This window comes from Canis aureus, chromosome 30 (genome assembly GCF_053574225.1).
Source record: "Canis aureus isolate CA01 chromosome 30, VMU_Caureus_v.1.0, whole genome shotgun sequence".
In the NCBI taxonomy this organism is placed as follows: Eukaryota; Metazoa; Chordata; class Mammalia; order Carnivora; family Canidae; genus Canis; species Canis aureus.
Window position 1 is genome coordinate 15,562,136 of NC_135640.1, and position 14,549 is coordinate 15,576,684.

A 14,549-nucleotide genomic window follows, 5' to 3' on the forward strand; every position below is an offset into this window, starting at 1 on the left:
GTTGACACTCCTACTCTCAAATTCTTATCTGTGTGAGGCAATCACACTTTTTAAGCTTAAAAACAAACATAGCCTTTTTTTACGCTTTTTACTGGTAGTAAATGCTGACAATGCTATTTTTCCCTTTAAAATGATCTTGATGGTCGAAGACTCTGTACTCTACAATAAACAAATTATTTAATTTAATTGAATGATTATGCTTATGAAGGAAAAAACTCAGAGCATTGGTAATGTAACAGAGTATAAGATCCAGACAGAAATTACAACCCAACCTTAAAAATCTTGCTGTGTTCAGATTGGTGAAGTTCATTACAAACTACTTACAGGTTTTTCTTCAGATCAGGAAAAAAAAAAGTAGACACTGAGTTTTAATTGTGAATATTTTTCTAAGTTCATTTGAGAAAAGACTTCATCTTGACCCTATTTTACTGAACTAACTTGGTATGTCTTACTAAAATCTCATTGCATAGAACTCTATCTGACACTAATGAAGAGTAATACTATTCATTGATGGACTTCAGAGAAGCTGAAAAAACAATGTAGGGATTTTTTTTTTACATTGACTCTACTGTTCCCTGAATGTTATGTCAAATAGTGATTGTGAAAATGCACAGTAAGTGTTGTTCTGGTCCCTAATTTAAGGCTGCAAATTTTCCCTGATGTTTTTATGCCAAGCAACCTTAGCATAGAAATAATTACAATAAGCAATAGGAGTACAGTAGGAGTAAAGAATACTGGACGGACTTATCATTAGAGAAGTAATAAGAGTTATCATGAGACAAATAATCCCAGGGGACTTCAATAATCAGTTGTAAATGCCATTCAAGCTAACAAAATCAAAATGTTTCCTTGAAAGCAGCAAAGAAGATAGCAGAAACACTAATTAGATACAGAAAAGCTCTTCCAAACCCGAACAATGTTACTTGGCTTCCTTGAATAGTTTCCAATGAGGTAATTTGTTTTGTTTTGTTTTATTTCTCAAGAAAATTAACTTTTAGCTTTAAGCATAATGATTTTTCTTATACATCTTTGACTTTAATCCAGTTTGCTTAAACAAGGGGAAAAATCACACTTTTTAAAGACAAATCTTATTGAGTTAGTGTTTATTTTTCTTCACTGAATGAGTTTTTGCTAAAAGGTACAACAGTGACTATATAGTTTTAAACATTTAGCATCAAAAAAGGATTTCCAGGAAGTCATCTGAAAATCAACAGGGGAACAACATCAACAATAACAAAAATTTTTTGTATCTTTGATAAAACTGGGATACCAGTAATCACCACCCTCCTTCCTTTTTTAAAATTTTATTTTATTTATTCATGAGAGACACAGACTGAGAGAGAGAGAGGCAGAGACACAGGCAGAGGGAGAAGCAGGCTCCATGCAGGGAGCCTGATGTGGGACTCGATCCCGGGACTCCAGGATCACGCCCTGGGTCAAAGGCAGGCGCTAAACCGCTGAGCCACCCAGGGATCCCACCACCCCCCTTCCTTAGGTAGATATGTGGTCAAAAGCAACAGGGATAGAGTAGGAAAAGGTGTAAGGAAAAGATAATATATCAGAGAATATGAATGGAGCATGAAGCATCTCAGAAAGAGGAAGCAAAAATGAACTTTTAAAAAGTGATGGCCACTCCTGGAGAAACACTGAGAATTCTCTTTTCAAAAAGTGAGAACAGGACTATACCACCTGGTAGCAAGGGAGTACTGGATTTAGTTTAGGTCTGAGGAACAGAAAAAGTAAGGCTAAATAAAGAATTAATAGATAAATCATCTTGTAGAAACCAGTTAACTAGTTTGTCATAGTGATTGCAGAAGAAAAGGAAATCTTGCCACCTAAAAATATAAAGCGAAATAAAGTGAAAAAGCAATTAAACAAACAGCAACAACAGAAAAACAACAACAATAAAAAAAATCCCATGAAGTTGCCTAACTCTTTGAATGGGGAAAAGTAAAGAATAATTAAACTTATACAGAAGAAACTCAGTGTTAAAAGAAAAATTGCAATTAGCCTGGAACCCAGCCTTAACACTTCACTTGAACAATAGTTGGCCTATGAAAATATTGTTCCTTCCATTATAATTAATTTAAAAAATACCATTAATAAGATATGCACAAAAAAGATTTTAAAGGAGTAAAAGAAGCAGAAAATATTTACAGAAAATGAAAAATTCCTAACAAAAAAAATTGTTACTAGGGAGAAAATAAAAATTGTGATCATATATTTTCACCATGAGTTAAAAAGAGTAGTTGCTTCAATGAATCAAGAACACAAGGCAGAAGGCCAGAAGTTCAGGGAATAAGTGACAAAACAATCTAGAGAGATCTAAAAGTTGAGCTGGGGGGTTCAGTAAAAATGAAAGAAAAATATTAAAACATCATAGAAATAAAGTAAATCTGAAAAGATTATGGGAAAGAACATAAATGACTCAAATAATATTGAGGAACAAAGTACAGAAATTGAAAAAATAGGAAATAGAAATAGTTAAAATAAATACAAATTTTTAAAGAGAAAAAATGAATTAAAATGACAGGCATTGAAAATAAGGAAATGTATTATAAGTTGGTTGATCTCTCTAAAAAAGAAAATCAAAATAATGGAACAGAAGAAAAATAAAAAAATATAAGAAAAATTTTTGGAAGCAAAAGAAGATATGACTTTAAAAATTAAAAGACATTTGAATTTACATTTTGTTCTAGGTACAAATGACACAGAATGGCCAATGGAGAAAGGAAAAAGACTGTCTTATGAGAGAAGGAAAAATGTGACTGGTCTTAGTTATCCAGCACCATCCACATATCACAGCATAGTGAGAAAACATCTACAATTTTTTTTTAAACCTGAAATGTTAAGAAAAATGTTTTTACACAGCTGACCTGTTTTCTGAGTACAAAGTTACCAGGCACACAATTTGAACTTGCACACTATTGCTGAGTCATTCTTCAGGGATCTTCTAGAAGCCAAACCCCAAACAATCCAGAAATGACTAAAAATCTTTGGTGAAGGAACTCTGCATGGGATGACCAGAAAATATAATATACTTAATATTCTTAATATTTCATGAAACATTCTTATCCTTAAATTTTATCCTATATTTATTTGAAACTCAAATTTGAGTAATTATCTATTTTTATTTGTGAAAGGTGACAACTCTGTGAAGACAGATAAATCTTTTAACTGCATTAACATGATTGAAAGAAACATGGGGTCTAGAATTTTTCAGAGCAGAATGTGAATGTTTTTTATCCACTGGCATTTCAAAAATAGCATAACAAAATATGAGAGGGGGAATGGGGAAACAGGGTGAAAGGAAAGTCAGTTCTTTGATCCCTTAACCTGTAGTAGACAAAGAAGGATAAATATATTAATTTTTATCAATGGTCAGATAAGAGTTATCTAAAAATAGGAGATTAATAATATTCTATAAAATTAAAGTGACAAAGTTGAACATCAGAACAGAATTATAACTATAAATAGAAAAACAGAAACCTAAGTTAAGAATGCAATAGGACATAAAATAACATGCTAGAACTAAGATCAAACTATCACACAATAAATAAAAGACTCCCTTATATGTTTGCCTAGAGTAAAACTCAACTCCAGCCTCTACAAAAAATATACATTAACAATACAATTTAGAAAAGGGAAAACCAAGATGTCAAAGTACACGAAAGATTCACCCAAAAAGAAATCTAGGATTGAAATCTTTTATCAGGCAAACATTAAGTCAGGACACAAAGCAGACAAATTGAAGAAGGGTATTTTTCTATTGTTATAAATTGCAGTTCACAATGAACATCTATGCCACCATATCAATAGGCATATAGCAAACTGCAGAGAACATATAAGGAAAAAAAGACAAATGCATTAATTTTGTCTCTCTACCCATGATAATTAAAGGGACATAAATAAGTAAAATTGAAAAAACATAACTAAGAAACATCTAATAGTTTATACTAAGCTCTGTATCTTGAAAAAGAAAAACAGAGCACAATCTCCTTTCAAACATCCATTGATTATTATTTATAAAAAGTAAAAATATCATAGGCCACAAAGAAAAATTTAATCAAAAAATAGCAAAGATAGGATGCATTCTCTTATCAGTCTGCAGGTAATAATAGTAACAACGACAAATAAAACTTCTGAAAATTAAAAGCAGATCTCTCTTCTTGGGTCATGGAGGAAATCCCACAGAAGAATGAAAAATATCCCAAAAATAAAAACAAGGATACCCTAATTATCTTCCTAGATACTACTTACAAATCATCTGGTAAGAATATGTAATTATTTCCCTAATTTTATATTTTGTATTATTTGAGATAATAGCCATATAGCTAGTAAAGGGAGGAGCTGAATTTAAACTCAGTTGATTGACACCAAATTTGTTCTTTTTACATTAGGCATTAATGCCTTTCAAAGTATTAGAGCCTTTCTTCCTTTATTTGTAAAATGAGCGTGTTAAATGAGAAAATAGGAACTAGTATTTGACTGCTTACAACAGGGCATATGGTGTTACATGGGGTTTTTTCCATGCATTAATGTTTAATTCTCACATCAATTCCATGAGGTAAAAATCATTATGCCTAACTTAAAGGAAGCTAAACTGAGGCCCTGAGAGTTAAATAACTTTTCCAACTTGCCTAAATAGTCAAATCAGAATCTGAACCCAGAGAGTCTGGTTGGCTATAGATTTAGCCACATTTCAGACATAGTCTGCTTCCAAGGTCTGGTTCTAGAGTTCTGTAAGACACATGTATACCTTAATATTCATGACATGATGTTTAAATAATTTATCACAGAACATTGTATGGCCCTCAGTGAATTACATGTGGGTAACAGGATAACTATTCAGATGAGTTTTTCCCCAGGGTAAATGAAGAGTAAAATGCCAGGGTTCCAATCACACAGAACAACATTCTCAATTGTTAGTGAAACAAAAGAATTGTTTCAGTACTGTAGGCAGCACATGTCCCAAATAAGCTTTTTAACCAACGCAGATGGTGTAGGTTTGATCCAGGGCTGTTACATAAACACGTTAGTTTATAAATGAAATTGTCCAACCTCAATGACAAATAGCTGTACATCTGCCTAATAATTATTTCTGTACCATTTTTAGAACAGAGTACTGTAATTATTTTCCGTGATTATAAAGAATTTGGGAATGAATCACACAGATGCTTTGCTATTTACAGTTAAACAATTATTTCCCTTCTCCTTCCTTACTATCCAATAATATTTCTTTATTATGTTGAACCTAAAAATTGAACAAGGAAAGGTAATGTAAGCCAACATATTAAAGACAGTAATCACCCAGATTGCTACTGCTGGGGAAATAATTCTACCATATGTCCTCTGTTCCATTGATTGTGAAATTGCTGCTCTCATTAAATGGTTTGCTTGACCCTTAGTGGAGTAACCACCATTTTCCTCTTTTAGAGTTGCAATTTCATTGCTTGTCTTTTATCCCTGGAATAGATTTCTAATGATAAAATGCTCCATCATATTCTTCCCTATCTCCTCTATTCCTGCTGCAGTCTCTTCCATTTGACTCCTCCAAGAAGTTTAGATTATTTATATTATATGGCCATCAACTTGGTAGGTGCTATTGGAAACACAAGTTTTTTTGTTGTTGTTTTTTGTTTTGTTTTGTTTAATCACAGTTAAGTATTGCTCTGGCTTGGATGGAGAATGAGAAAAAAAAAACAAAAAGGGAGGAGAAAATGAATACTGAAGAATGAACTCTTATATAATGTTTTAGATACTTTAGGAGAAGAATTATAGAAATTTTCGTGGTTTCACATTCACAAGATTTTGTTTAGGAAATGCATAGCGGGTAAAATTTGTCATCCAACAAGTATATAAAAAATGCTTCCTATATAATTAATGTGTGGTTATACCTTAGGGTAAGGTGATCCCTGCCTATACTGGAATCACAGAGGGAAAAGAGACATTAAAATGAGACTTAAAATGAGAATTAAAAAGTGTAAAAGTCTATATATAATTACAATATTTTAACCCATATAAAAATAACTTATAGAGGTAAGAGAATTACATTTGTTAAATAACAGTCATGTCTTTAATGTCAGGAAAAGAATAAATAGTAAATATAATAGGACTACGGAATTCTGCAAACATAAGTTTGATCTTGCCCCATCACTCAACTATGTGACAGAGAGTACCAGGGATGAGATCTGACAGTGAAAATATCAACATTAAGGTAAAAAAAAAAAAAAAAAAGAAAAAAAGAAAAGAAAAGAAAAAAGATAGCTTTAAAAAACTGTGACTGATGATCTAGTCAAGATTCTCAGAGAGTATACTGGTATAAAATAAAGTTGGCTCCTATTTTGAATATCATTTTTTCCATATTATGACATTTTTGCAAATGTTAAATGTCCAACTGCTTGTTAGAACATTAACCCTAAGCTTGCTGCCGAATCCTATAAGTGATCTTAACTCAATAATAATATAAAACCTTTAATATTCTATGGGGTCACTAACCGAGTATGTATGCTAATGAAACTTTAACTCTGACAAGATAATCTTAATTTGGTAATTTGAATAAATTGATGAAAAATGGGATGTCTGGGTGGCTCAGCGGTTGAGCACCTGCCCCTGGCTCAGGGGGAGATCCGCGGTCTCCGGATCGAGTCTCACATTGGGCTCCCTGCCTGGAGCCTGCTTCTCCTTCTGCCTATGTCTCTTTCTCTCTCTCTCTCGAATAAATAAGTAAAATCTTTTAAAAAAAGAAATATTTGTAATTTTATTGTCATTCTGGCCATAAAGGTCAAGAAATATATGTTAACAAAGTGAACTATAGTCAAACATTTTTATGAAAGTTATTCACAGCATAAAATGTTTTATCTATTATTTCTGTTTGAACTGAAGATGGAACAAACCATTATAATAGTGCAATATCTAGTTCATTTGACCCATCCAAAATTGGTTTGGTGCATGAGCCACCAGCAAATTCATTTATTATTTTAGAACAGCAATGTTATAAATGCTATTTATTCATGAATGACAACAGTCCTCTTACTTTACATAAGCAATTTAACACAGTTCATTTGTTCAGGTGTACATGGTGAGAGACAATTCATTTACATTATTTTTCTCTTCTAACTACTACACCCCCATATTGTATTCATTTCCCAAGAGAAGTTGCTTAAAAAAAGCATCTGAAGGAGATTTTCTTATTTTCGCTACAGACATGATTTTCCATGCAAAAGTTTGCTAACATAAACAGTTTTTGCTCTATATTTTGAAAGAACAAAGAAATCTGGCATTCTCTACATGGCATAGAAACTGGCACCATTTTTTTTCAGTTCTAGCGGCCCATTTTGACACAGCTATTGTTATTGACCATAGCACTAGAAGTATTAATGATAATAGTAGTAATAGTTTGTACTTGACATTTCTTTAAACAGGTCATTAAATTCTTCTTGCTAAGATGAGCTACATTTTTTCAGAAACACGTACCGTTTTATGTGGGAAGACTTAAGAGAAACAGGCAAATAAACTTCCAAAAGATGAACAAATGCAGTATTTCCTTCTTTGCTATGATTTTAACTGTGCATCACACATAACTGTCTAGGTCAAGTGTAATTAGAGAATCCTTGGTATTCACCAGCTTTACCACGATTCTTCATCTGCAGGTCTTTGAGGGGAAAGGAACTGAGAATTTCATTTCCATCAAATTTTATTCCATCTGTCTCATTTGGGGAAACAATGTGTTAAATATCTGAAGGGGCTCTCTCAAGAGACAGAATTCTTGGGGCACCTGGGTGGCTCAGTCAGTTAAGCATCCAACTCTCAGTTTTGGCTCAGGTCATGATCTCATGGGTCCTGAAACAGAGCCCCACATTGGTCCCCACACTCAGCAGAGAGACTGCTTAAAGATCCTCTCCCTCTGCCCCTCATCATAGTTGCTCTGGTGCTCTCTCTCTCTCTCAAATAAATAAATCTTAAAAAAAAAAAAAAAAAGAATTCTCTTCTAACACTAAGAAACAAACCAAGACTTTGACACTTCTTAAATCCCAAATTAACTATAGTGAGTCCGTTCCATCATTTGTACAGGGATGCATATTCGACAACAGTTGGGAACCATTGCTACAAATAATGGATAAAAGTTTGCTTGAGGATTCTCCAAGCAAGATTCCATTTTTTTCTGCAGTTGAAAACTCTTTCTCTCCCTCTTTCTCTGTTCCTCCTCCTCTCTATTTCTGTCTTCTTACATAGTCAGTAAAATGCGAATAAGGTCATCATTTTGTATATCTATCTATTTTTATGTATCTATCCATTTTTATGAAAATAAAGTATTTTGCTCTTGGTATACTTCTTTCAGGTCTCAGGAGAACTTTTCCTGGACACTGAGACTATGTCACTACCATATTTTAGGATTAAATGTTTTATCAAATATATTTATGGAATTCATAAAATGCCTATAGTTTGCATTTAAAATTTGGGGATCCCTGGGTGGCGCAGCGGTTTGGCGCCTGCCTTTGGCCCAGGGCGCGATCCTGGAGACCCGGGATCGAATCCCACGTCAGGCTCCCGGTGCATGGAGCCTGCTTCTCCCTCTGCCTGTGTCTCTGCCTCTCTCTCTCTCTCTCTGTGACTATCATAAATAAAAAAAAAAAAAAATTAAAAATAAAATAAAATAAAATAAAATTTGTTGGAGTCCTTTCTCTTTGACATCTTTCTCACTACTCACAACTCAGGGGCAGACAGTGTAGAAAAAACAATCTGAAAAACGCCTGGGGCACACAGTGGGGAGATTATTCACTATTCTAGGAATGCATCCCTAAGAGGCAGTGTTCAGGGAAATGCCTCTCTGGGAACAAAAGAGCTGGCTGGCACCATTTTCCTCACTGGCCCCTCAGCATAAACACAGAGCCACTGGTGGGAGACGACAAACACTGTCATTGGCTGCCTAAGTCATTTACACAATGCCCCAACTCCCTTCTGCTCTAGCAGTACTGCCCTTCCATCAAGCTTGTCACAGTCCCAGTGTGTTAGGTCCCTCCTCCAGAAGACCAGCATAAGTCCCTGCCCACATCACAGCTTCTGACCAGAAAGTTCTGCAGGGCTTCAGTTCTAGTATAGTTGGCACCAAGTCTCATTTCACAAGCAGACCAGAGCACACCTAGCTAAAACTCACCTCATTCAGGCCAGGGACATACACTGCTCAAAGCCGGCAAGGAGAGCCTTTGCAGACAACTGGCCTAAGGGATAGAACAACCAGAACACAATAGCAAAGCACACATAGCACATACCCAAGACTGTCCCTGGCACTACCTGACTTCTTCATAAGGCCATTACTTTTAGGAGCAGGAGACATAACTGGCTTCTAACACAGAGAAGAAGACAGAAACTTAGAAAAAAATATCAAGACAGAATTATCCCAAATGAAAGAAGATAAGGCCACATCCAGAGTTCTAAATGAAACAGATATGAGTTGTGTGCCTGAAGGAGAATTTAAAGCAGTGGTCAAAAGGGTACTCACTGGGCTTGAGAAAAGAACAGAAGACATCAGTGACTCTTATAACAGAGACAAAATTTAAAAAGAATCAATCAGAGATAAAGAATTCAATAACCAATATTGGAAAAGGGCTTGTTGCAATGAACAGCAGGCTGGAAGAAGCAGAGGAATGAATTAAGACCTAGAAGACAAAATAATAGGATATAATGAAGCTGGACAAAAGAGAGAAAGAAGAATTATGCAACACAAGAATAGACTTAGGGAAATCAGTGACTCCATCAAACATAATAACATTTGTATTATAGGAGTCCCAGAAAAAGAAGAGAGAAAAGGGGGCAGAAAATTCATTTGAAGAAATAATAACAGAAAACATCCCTAATCTGTGAAAAGAAACAGACATCCAGACCCAGGAGGCACAGAGAATTCTCATCAAAATCAATAAAAGCAGGGTAACACCAAGACACATTGTAATTAAATATCCAAAATATAGTGATAAAGAAAAAATCTTAAAAGCAGCATGACAAAAGAAGTCCTTAACTTACAAGAGAAAATCCATAAAGCTAGCTAGAGATCTCCCCTTACTACAATATAAACTTCAGGAGAACAAGAAACATAGAATTTTCTTACTTCTGAATTGCAAAACCTAGAATATCTATGTTTGTGAAATGATGACCATTTTGAAACTACTAGAAAAGGAAAACAAAATACCTTAACCACAGAATACAAAAATTTTAGTATGAAGAACAGGCATGCCAATGAATCAAAGTACTCAATTGTTAGTCTGGTTCACATACACACACCATATTCATCATTATTAGTTGATTTTCAATGGTGCCTACAGAGGTCTTATTGTTGAACTTGGTGTCTCTATTCTTCTTCTATTTGGAAACAATAACCATAAGCTATCTATAATCCCTGTATCTGTTTAATGATAGCTAAGTTCAATAGTATTTCCATATTCTCAAATGAGTTAAAGTGAGACATGAAAAAGCCCAACTCTTTTAGGCAGTTCCTTCAGGTTTATTGTTACGATAGCCATAAGATCAGAAAAATGTATGCCATTATCTTCATGACAAATAAAACAATGAATAAGTAGATGTTTTCCAGAATTAACTCCACCGAACATAAAATGTACTATGACATTAGATCTTACTAAATACATGGAGCCTCTCCATGCATTTAAACAATTCATCTCAACATCAAACACCTGCTATATATCTACTGTACTCCAGATTTTTTTAAGTTTTGGTTTACAGCCAATTATTAGTAGTTATAAAAGCAGCATTTTAAAGTAGCTCATTAGCCCATATTTCAGAACCTATTTCTCTTTTCAATTTTTTGAATACTGACATAAGTTTCAGAGGCTGGTAGAAGAAACCTACAAGCTAGGATGATTTCTTGAGGGCAAAATTTTAATATCTGTCATAGAAGCTTTTGCTTTTTAAACTTCCCTAAACTCATGGGTTACTCAAATCAAAGAGAAAATAAAAATGACGGCCAAATTAAGGATAAGGAAAGTAGCTGTGCTTGAGTATGCATGCACATACACATAAAAAAATACTTAGTAGAAACTTCTGGCTGATGACAGTATGACATCTGCACAACCATTTTAAAGAGTTCATGGATGCTGCTCAAATGTTTGTGATATCAAAGAAACTGAAGGTCAAGGGATGCCTGGGTAGTCAGTCAGCTAAGTGGCCAACTTTTGGTTTTGTCTCAGGTCATGATCTCGGGGTCCTGGGATTGAGCTTCACACTCAGCAGTGAGTCGGCTTGAAGATTCTCTCTCTCCTTCCCCCTCAGACCCTCCTCTTGTTCATGCTCATGTTCTCTCTCTCTCTCTCTCTCTCAAATAATAAATAAATCTTTAAAATTGTCTGACGATCAAATCAATGCTAGCATATTAATCATGAGTGCTCAAATCCAGTAACACAAGGATAAGTACTGAAAAATTGAAATGTTTATAAAAATAATGAAGTCCAAAATCTTCCACATGACAAGATTTAGATAAAGCTATAAAAATAGAATGAACTTAGAAATGAAAAAGATCTAGGTTTGTCTCCTGGCCCTAACCTTCTAAGTTAGAGGAAAACATGGACATTAATAGCTTTGAAGTAGTTTACTAATATTCCGTGAAATAGCATGTCGAAAGGGTAGAGCAGAGTTACTGTAACAGTTACATATGCTAGTTAATTCTATCCCTCTGAGGATTCCATTAAGATCATCTGCAAGGAAAGGAAACTAGACGGAATATTTAACTGAAGATAAGAAATAATAGTAAATAGCATATTGCATGTGCATTGTGCCTGGAACTCTTGCTCTACATATTTAATATAAAATTCATTCTTTGATCCTAGTGATACTCTGAAGAAATACAGACATAGAGAGGTTAAGTAACTTACCCAAGGTCATATAGTAAGAGAGGCAAAGGGCCAGGATTTGAACAAAAGCTACTAGCTCCAGAGCTCATGCTATTCTACTTCCCTAAAATCTAGATCTTGTTCTTACACTTATTTGTCCGTCTTTGTTACAACCAGTTAACAGTGTTATTTAAGTGGAATAGACGAACACAATCTTCAAAAAGTCTAAGTTAAACTTTGTGTATGAATTTCCAACAAATTTGGAGGCATTTGGGATGGCATAATTTGAAGTCCATGTGGCATAGCATACTTTCAATCCAATGTTGCTGTTCCAGGGGCACGTCAAAGAGATTGGCTGTCTTAATCTATAGTAAAACTCACAAGATGTCCATGTAGATGACACAAAAACAGAGCATTGAATTTCATGAGTTGCTTCCCATGGCTAATGCTACAAAAAGTCATTAGAGAAACAATCAAAACTTGTTTATTTATTTAAAAATTTTCAGAGCAATGCTAGATTTACTAATATTAATGATACTAATCATCATATTCACCTTGCTAAATTTTTACATATGTGATTGCATTTGCATCTTATAATAATCATATGGAGAGATCTATTTTTATATCAGTTTTACACACAAAACAACTGGGGAAGAAAATATGGATTTTTAACTCACCAGCTAGTAAACAGTAGAACCTGAATTTGAATCCAAATCTTTACCTGGAAAGTCTACTTGAGACCCCTCCCACGGTGATGAAGATGAAAACATTTTAGGTAAATAAAATGCAAGATGTAAAAAAATCAGAACTAATTGTTGTATTTTTCTCATCTGCTGTTGTCATTTTTAACTTCTGATTGGTGCCTATAACTGTGTAAATTGAATGGTTTTATTACAAGTAGAAATGCTAATGTTAGAGGCTTGGAGTAAAACAGATTATTATTATATTATTATCCTGTTAGTGGTGTTTCAAAGAAAGTAACAATTTGAACTTTGTGTACTTATTCTTTATATCCTATAGTGATGTACTGAAAAGCTGATTTTTCTAAGGAAAGTCTGAATTTTCATTACAGGTTGAGTTTACCGCTACTGCAGGGAAATCTTTTCTTTCAAAATGGAATTCTTAAAAATTTTGAATTCTAAATTTACTTTTAAGGGCACCGGCTAACAAAAATAGCATGTGAAGATCATATTTAAGACTTCCAATACTAGTAATTCTAGTAATCCATCATTATATAGCAGCAAAAACTCGAATAAACAGCTTTTAATATGATGGACAGAGAATGCTCCACAAGTGGGTTGGGACACACACATCATCCAGATTTGCTTATCAGTTCAGGAACAACAGTCTCCAAAGAAGCACACTGATTCTTTGCTGGAGGAATGAGATATTAGCGTACTAGTTCCCCACAAACATGTGTCACATTGAAAGAACAAGTCATTTAAAATCTAGTTGAATGTGGGCACTGAGTGGCTCAGTTGATTAAGTATCTGCCTTTGACTCAGGTCATCATCCCAGGCCTGTGATCTAGCCCCATGTCCAGCCCCACTTTGGGCTCCCTGCTCAGTGGGGAGTCTGCTTCTCCCTCTCTCTCCCCCCCCCCTTGGTTGTGCTCTCCTTTGCTGACTCTCTCTCTCTCTCTCTCTCATAAATAAATAAATAAATAAATAAATAAATAAATAAATAAATCTAGTTGAATAAAATCTGAGAACTATTATAAATCATGACCTCTCTGAACTGAAAGTCATCTTGTTTAGTCACATGACAATAAAACTCATCTAGTAATGTCATACTCTGAATGCCCAAGAAATTTGTCTTTAGATATTTCAATATCTTTAGTAGCACTCACAAGTGATCATGACATCATTTCATAAAAATTGATACTGCAGGGACAATTATTTTTCCAAGATTACATTAATCATGCCCCTTTATCTGTCACAAGGTAAATTATTAATTTATACTGTAATAAAGTGAAAATAACATGTGCTCTGGAGTCCAACTTCTCTGGGTCTTAACTTCAACTTGATCTCTTACTAGTTGGGTGATCTTGGTCATATCAATTATTTTAATGCTCAATTTCCTCATCTTGGAAGTTTCTGTGAAGTACATGAAATCATATACATAAAGAATTTAATAAATATTCTGACTATGTAAGCATCCATTAAATAATAGCTGATTTTGATATGGTTGCTGTTATAAATAATGTCATTTTTACTAATATGACTCCTTCATTGAAAGGTTATCAGAAGATGATTGTGAAAATGTGACACCAATTTTTCTTGGATAGAATCCCTTCATTCTACTAGTAATACCCAAAGTATTAACTTCATGAAAAGCCATCAAGCACTTAAAGTTTTTTTTTGTTTGTTTGTTTTTGTTTTTGTTTTTTGTTTGTTTTTTATCACTTAAAGTTTAGATATTCACAAAGTTCCTGGGCTGTGAGAAAATTTCATCTGGAATTAATTTCTTTAAAATTCACTTTAAATTAGAGCTATACCTTTTCATTAAAAGAAAAATAAATTTTAAGCAATTAATCAAATAAGGCATCCTCAGTTGATTGCTCAGAACCACTCACATTTAGCCAAAGAAGTTGGATTATTGAGTTATGAACAAGATAGTCCATCTTGCCTATTAAAAATTAGCAGCCCCACTGTGGATGCCAGTTTGGCAATATGTATCAGAAGACTTAAATATCTTTACATGCTTTAGATT

At 34.1% G+C, this 14,549-nt stretch overlaps 1 protein-coding gene and 1 long non-coding RNA gene across 7 annotated transcripts in view; one reads left to right on the forward strand and one right to left on the reverse strand.

Annotated features, from left to right (window-relative positions):
• Positions 1-14,549, reverse strand: part of ROBO2 (roundabout guidance receptor 2) — a 1,635,852-nt gene that overhangs the window by 1,429,153 nt on the left and 192,150 nt on the right. The gene's annotated exons all lie outside the window — the stretch shown is intronic.
• Positions 1-14,549, forward strand: part of LOC144301735 (uncharacterized) — an 80,780-nt gene that overhangs the window by 26,209 nt on the left and 40,022 nt on the right. For 2 of the 6 annotated variants that reach the window (XR_013368496.1, XR_013368499.1), the window contains one exon: positions 7,425-8,053. The exons of 1 other annotated variant lie outside the window; for it this stretch is intronic. This is a non-coding gene — a long non-coding RNA (uncharacterized LOC144301735). Of the gene's footprint in view, positions 1-859; positions 878-7,424; positions 8,054-8,073; positions 8,609-11,198; positions 11,337-14,549 lie in introns of those variants that run through there. 3 more of the 6 variants (XR_013368500.1, XR_013368502.1, XR_013368503.1) reach the window with 3 other exon arrangements.